General features: G+C 24.7%; 1 protein-coding gene across 2 annotated transcripts in view; it reads left to right on the top strand.

The window, feature by feature from the left end:
- The window catches only part of Sit (stuck in traffic), a 58,633-nt gene that overhangs the window by 24,188 nt on the left and 27,282 nt on the right, over positions 1–7,163 (top strand). The window lies entirely within an intron of this gene.

Genomic DNA, 7,163 nt, shown 5'->3' with positions numbered 1-7,163 from the left:
TTAATTGCTAAAATTGAAATATAAATATTATTAAAAATATTGTTTTTATAGCTATCCTAATTTTGATAATTAGGTAAAATGACAGATTATAAATGGTTATATTTTCACGAACACACGCATGTCTTATCACAGATTTATTAAGAAAATATCGACTTGGAAAGAAAATATTATATGTTATCCGCAATAATTATCGAATACTTTGCATTATTGCAAACAATTATGAATATATTGAACTAATTGAGATATAACTAATAATTTATAATATTAATGTGCATGCAATAAAAAATCGAATTATCATTAGATATAAAAAAGCAAATAAGGAAATAAATAAAGAGTAAAAAATATCATACATAAAATATTAATGGTAATCTAGTGAATAATAAATAATGTCCGGCAATGTTGATGATAGTGAAAACGTCAGAAATAATAAAAAAACACATATTAGAATGTATATCGGTGATGGCGATAATTAGAATTCTGCATGATCTCATTATTTGAATCCCAGGGTAATTCCTGATATAGAACATCCATATTATATTATATGACAGGAATTATTATGAATGTTGTCCTACTCTGCAATATCTTGTTTTCAATGATATTTCCATGACGTCTATTCATTTCTCAAGAGACTTATGTTTTTGTAACGTTTACTTTACATAATAATTTTTTTATAATTATTACTAATTGTAAAAGAAAAGACATTGATATCAACAGTAAATAATCTTTATACCACAGGATTATGCGCAATTTCCTGCAACACACAATAGAGAATACTTTATAGACAAAAAATGTGTATAAAAAGTATATAAATATAAAATACTTGACAGTTATTTTAATATTATTTATATAGTTATTTCAATATTATTTATTTTTTACACGCAATCATGTGTCTGACGATTCAACTGAAGTTCGAAACACTCTATATGTTTATACATTTATTAATAATTGTGCGGTACATACTAATCTATTTATTGTATAATTAGAATAATTTATGACAGCAGAATTAATATATAATTATAATATATATTTTTGTACATTAACAATATATATATATACATAATTTCTTCCTAAATATTGGAAAAATCTATTATGGACCAAGAACAAATGATACGTCTGTAGCATTGGATTCTAATTGTTTTTAAATTGATTATATAAATTTTGATTAGAACGTCTAGTATATAATTCTAAAGTAGGCTTTGTGTACTGGTTATTCTTAAAATATATAATATTTTTAAAATATAAATATGGAAGAGCTGTGAATTATATATTTTGCAAGAATGAAGAAATTGAATTTTGCAAGATGAAGACATTGAAATCTGATTTGATATTTTCTCTCCGTGAACGTCTGATATAAAATTCTGGTGTAGGCTTTGTAATAGTTATTCTTAATGTATATAAGAATTCTGACTCATATATTTGGCAAGATGAAGTAATCGACATTGAAACCAGATTTTATTTTTTCCGTGGATTCAAAACGAACTTCGCTCCTAAAGTCAATAAGGTGCAAAGTACTGAAAGAGAAACCTTCATCACGTAACATTTCAAAGCCGAGGTCGAATATTCTTTTTTATCTCGGGCAACATATCGATGTGAAGATGATTTCGGAAATCAATCATTTATCCTTGGATTTTGTCTCAAGAATCAGTTTGTTTATATAACCTTTTCTTTTAAAATTTTAATTTACAAAAATGTACAATATATACTCGTAATTAACGCGCTCATTGATGCTATAAGGATAAATCATGTAATTTTTGTACTATGGTTGCTGTAACAGTATCAGAACCGACACATGACTTGATTATATTATTTAAAAATATATCTAAATTGATTTGCGTATTGAATTAATTTCGCGTTAATTAATTTTGGATTTGCTCGGTTCACGCAGCGCATTGAACTATCGCACGAATTTTACTCAAATTTTATATATATTTAATTCTAATTTAATACTGAAAGTAATAATCTCTCGATTAATGTGAATATTTATAAAAAAGAATTTCTTACAAATTAGTCTTACAAGTTGTCATTTTACACATATTTATTTTTTTGTTCTTAAGGAAAAGCTTAAGAAAATTTTTTATGCCTAAGAGACATATTAATTTTTTAAATAATTCTCTAGACATTTCTTATATATTTATATTAGATTCCTGCTTTTTAAATTTTTTGTGTATTGACGTAAAATATCATTAAGCGTTGTGTTACTTTGATCTCATTATTTGATTAATGATCGATTATTTTAAAAAAGTATCGATCATTAAAAAAATTAGTGCGTAATATACTTGAAAATAGAAAAACTTGTTTACTGATTCTTTGTTCTTATAATTCATATAATCAAATTTATATATAGCAAAGTAATATAAACGTTACAGAAAATGTGTTTTACTGTCATAATTTGACGCTTTTTGAACAAAAACGCAGCAGAATAAAAAATAGTTATAAAATGGCAATAATTATAAAAATAACAATAAGTTTTAAATTTCCATTGCTGCGTAAACACATGAATATTCTTCAATATTCTTCAAATTTTTTAAGAGTTCTGTAACATATATTGTATTAACTTTTCAAATATATATAATATTGCGTTTCAAGGATGTACTCTAAATATTTTCTAAAATATCCATCACTCGTTCTGTTAGTCACAAATACATTGCACAATATTTTTTATATCTTTCTCGTACGCAATCAAGTGCTTGAAAAATAATCTACTTTTTTGTATGTTTGGACATCTCAAATTATTATCTACATAACTTAACTTAAGGTTATGTAAATTTTGTTTTGCTCAAGAATGACATATAAAGTTTTTAATGAAAATGTAACACTATGGCTAATATATAAGTTCTTTGACAAGAAAATAAATTAGTGCAAATTAGATAAGTTGCAATTTCGGCATAAAATTTTTATCGAATAAAAAAATTATTATCAGGATTCGTATGCTGAAATTACAAATGATACTTAATATAATGGATAAATTAAGCTAATTTTTTTAAATATTGGAAAAGTCTATGCTGCTATCTTATGTTACTAATTGGAATTTTTTTTAAGTGTAAATATTTTGGTTAAAAGAAATGGAAGGGGACAATTTGTCCGTGATGTAACGTGACGGAAACTTCGATTTGTCAGCATAATATATGCATAATACATACATACAATTACAGCTAAACAGTTGACGTCACTGCTGATGTAATTTTTGCAATTCAGCATCATTGTCTGAAATGTAAGTAAAGTGCAGAAGGTGTTTAGATAATTCAATGAATGTTTCAAAATTAGTGATTTGTTTAGGTCTTTAAGTGATTTGTAATTACATAATATATGTATATAATAAATTTTGTAGATAATTGAAAAATAATCAACTTTTTTGCACGTTTTGACATTTCAAATTCAGTTGTTTTTATTATCTACGTAACTTAACTTAAGGTTATGTAAATTTTGTTTTGCTCAAGAATGACATACAAAGTTTTTAATGAAAATGTAATACTATGGCTAATATATAAGTTCTTTGACAAGAAAATAAATTTTCAGAAAATAAATCGCGCATTATATTGTTCGTCTGTTTTTTTTAGATATAAGCTTGATGTGCCCTTTAGATTTATTTATTTTGTATTTCCGTCTTTAAGATATTATTATGCACCTTTTCTATTCTTTATTTCTATTATTAAATAAAAAATGATATATTTAGAAGAACATAGAAGCATAACGTTAGATATGCATGACTCTTATATACTAGTACATAGAATAAAGTAGGCATTATTAAAAAAGTCCTTGATTAGAAAAAAAAAGAATATATTCTTTTATTTAGAATATATTCTATTATTGTTTTGATTATTCAGAGTACTTGTTTAATTTTGATTTAATGATTTGGAGATGCAAAAAAAAAAAGAAAGAGGACTTTTTTATAATGTCTAGTTTATTTTATGAACATAATATATACAAGAGTCATGCATATCTGACATTATGCTCTTCTAAGTATATCATTTTTGATTTGATCACAAGTGAGATTAATTGCATGTCGCATTATCTGTTTTTTTTCTAGCGATTTCTTAAACAAAAAATTATAGTACCTAATTCATCATTTATTATGTGAAAGAAGAATTATTAAATTTGCTTCATGTTATGACAGGAAAACTATTGTATTTTTTAAAGTTGCAGTATACATCCTCATTCTATACAATATTGATTTTTCATAATTATATTCAAAACTGTCTTTATAATATATCAAAAAATGCAAGAAAATACATAAAATTGTACAGGACCAAAAAAATTTTAAATAAATATATAAAATTAGAAAGAAAAACAAAAATGTTTAATTTATAACATTGTGAATTGAATCTTTAAAAATTTTGCAGCTGCAATTCAAAACTTTGTTTTTCTAAATTTTTAAATTTATGTGTAAAATTTTATTAAAATCAGAATGCGTGCAAGTTAGCAGAATTTTGTATGGTCAAATAAATTTAATTATTCTACTTAGAATGGATGTCTTATACATCTTATATAATGTTATAAAGGTATTGATATCTTTATACTGTCATTTTAGTCTTGTTTGTGCATATAATATATTTTGATTATTTTTTTACATATCTTTTTGACATATTAAAAAAATTAATGCTTTTGTACGACAGACTATGTTAGATTATACACGTGTAATTGATCGATGTAAGAAATAATTAATAAGAGAATAGAAACTAGATTAATTTCTTACTATTGTATAAATATTTATTTCTAATTCAAATATAAAAGTTTGAAAATTGTATTGACGCCTAAAGAATTATACCGGATATTTCTTAATTTATATCATATTATACAAAGAATTAATATTAAACTGCTGACGTTTATTTTTTTTCCAGAACGGTAAAAACCTGTTTTTATCTGCTAGTCAAGGGTATAAAAAATTCCGTATTTTTACCGGATGATACTTATGTAAAAATATATATAAATTTTTCTCTCTCTTAATTAGTAATATTATAAAAATTATGCTTCTTTAATAACGTGTAAGTTTATATTCTTTTTTTATGAAAAATACCGTAATCCAAAAAAAATTAATTATTCAAAATTATTCTATGCCTACGTACCAGAAACTATTCTGATTCGAGATTGTGATTTATTTTAGATATACCACAATATCTTTCCTAAAAACGGATATACGTGATGTAGCAATTCTTTTTAAAGGAGGAATGCCTGTAAGTTTTTTTAATCTTTGTGACTTGAGCAGAAACGTCTGATCAAGAGATTAGACTCATTATTCGTCTGACTGGTTCTTTGCATATAGAGTGGACACATTACATTGTTACATTGTTTTATTTTTTAACGAAAGATATTTAATTAAAATTAAAATTAATTATTTATTCGTTAAAAAATTACAGCATTTATAATTAATAAATGCCACCATATATATATATATATATATATATATATATATATATATAAAGAAAATAGATACAGTGGGGATACGATTGAATACAGTATTGTATTAGATGACGATATTATATTTTACATGTATATGATAAATGAATTTATATAAGAAGTAAATTAATAAACTTGATGAAATTATGATTAATTTATATTATTATATATGGGTAAGAAATACCCTTTATTAGTTTATTTTTTCGACAATTATATTATATGTCTGAAAAAGTATCAAGACAATTACCAATCCTATTCTATTATTATATATTCGAAAAATTTATTGTAGCAATAAGATGTGTGGATCTATTAAAACAAAGATTGATATTCTTAAAGTTGATGGCTAATTTTATATTGCATTTACATAGAGAATATGTAAATGTTACAACATGCCGTACGCCTGTTGCACAGCAACCATTATTGATGCTGTGTATGGTTTTGTCTCACATGTACGAGGTTCTTCTTTTATCAAATAAAATAAAATAAATGCACAAACACACTACAAATAATACAAATACTCATATACGTTAAATATTGATTAATATATATAATTAGATATATATATTTAAATCAATTATATAAAACATTGAAACAGGTTTTTTTAATAATCAACTTTAATAAGCGTTTGAATAAATGTAATAATTCATTGATAATAAAGAGCCTTCTTTAACTTATTTTTATTTAAAAAATTTCTTTCAACTTATTTTCTTACAAGTTTTCTTTTGTCGTGTATAAAAGAGTTCTCAGATATAAATGTTACGTAAACTTTAATGCATCTCCCCTTCCCTTTCTGGATAGTTAACGATAATAGTTTACGATAATAGCAATGTACAAATATCGATTATAAACGTATTATGCGCCCTTAATCATTCTGATCTTAATAGCATAAACGACAAAAACTTGCAGCATATATCGATTCGCAGAATATATTTCTTTAATCGACCGTTTTTCTGCGCGCACGTCAACCAATTAAGCAGAAAAGTAAGAAGACACTTGTCTTTATAAGTATTAATAATTTTTTTGCTTTATTTATTCTGACCGAGTGCTCGAACAAAAGTAAATTTTGCAAATTAACTTCAAAAAATAAAATGGCTACAACTATGTCCTTTTATTAATTTTAAGTGCGCTTTATTTTTTTGAAGATATTTTTTAAAAACTGTTTTTCATTGATATATAATACAAACATTAATTACTTTCCTACTGATCATTACATTTCAATGTATCAAACTTCGCCTCAAGACAATATTATACGTTGTCTGCGAAGATTTAATGATAAATAATGCGCGATGTTGATCTATGCCCGCGTTATTGTTCTTTGAAACGGCTCTACCGCGTTAATAAGTAACGATGAAAATGTAACAAACCAGTTGAATAAATCATTCGACTTTAGATTATCATTTCAAATCACTTTTACATTATTAGTTTCAAAATTATATTTCAGAATAATAAAGGTAATGTATATATAGCTACGAAAAATTTGTAATAAGCTGTAAATGTATGGTCCTCACCATATTTACAACTCTGCATAAATATCAGCAAGTTTATATTAGCTTATTTCAACGTGTAGAGATGTTATATTCTCTCTCTCTCTCTCTCTCTCTCTCTCTCTCTCTCTCTATTTGATATACCAAGTAAAGTATTAAGAAATGCTGGTTTAATGGATTAAGTAGCGATGGCAATAAAATGAAATTTCCAAACAGATATATTGGATTGGTACTAACGATTTTATTGCGTGTTATTACGAAAACACGGGACAGCAAATGCAGTTG

The sequence above is a fragment of the Anoplolepis gracilipes genome, chromosome 11 (assembly GCF_047496725.1).
Source record: "Anoplolepis gracilipes chromosome 11, ASM4749672v1, whole genome shotgun sequence".
Lineage (NCBI taxonomy): Eukaryota > Metazoa > Arthropoda > Insecta > Hymenoptera > Formicidae > Anoplolepis > Anoplolepis gracilipes.
Note: the sequence above shows the minus strand (reverse complement) of the source record. Positions and strands in the feature narration are given on the sequence as shown.